This window comes from Nannospalax galili, unplaced genomic scaffold, assembly GCF_000622305.1.
Source record: "Nannospalax galili isolate Female #2095 unplaced genomic scaffold, S.galili_v1.0 scaffold649, whole genome shotgun sequence".
NCBI classification, from domain to species: Eukaryota; Metazoa; Chordata; class Mammalia; order Rodentia; family Spalacidae; genus Nannospalax; species Nannospalax galili.
The window spans coordinates 295143-295448 of NW_008359093.1; positions in this window are offsets into that span (position 1 = coordinate 295143).

Below are 306 nucleotides of genomic sequence, written 5' to 3' on the forward strand. Positions count from 1 at the left end.
CTTCTGTTGGGTTTCATTTGTGCTTGCCTTTCCAGTGCCTTGAGTTACAGTGTTGGGTCATTTATTTGGGCTGTTTCCAATTTTTTAATGTAGGCACTTAGAGCTATAAACTTCCCTGTTAGGACTGCTTTTAGTGTGTCCCAGAGGTTGTGTTTGTTGTATTGTCCTTTTTGTTGAATTCCAGGAATTCTTTTATTTCTTTCTTAATTTCTCCTTTGGCCCACTCATTGTTTAGGAGTGTGTTGTTCAATCGCTATGAGTTCGTGTAGTAACTAGAGCTCTGTTCAGTGTTGATTTTGAGCTTTC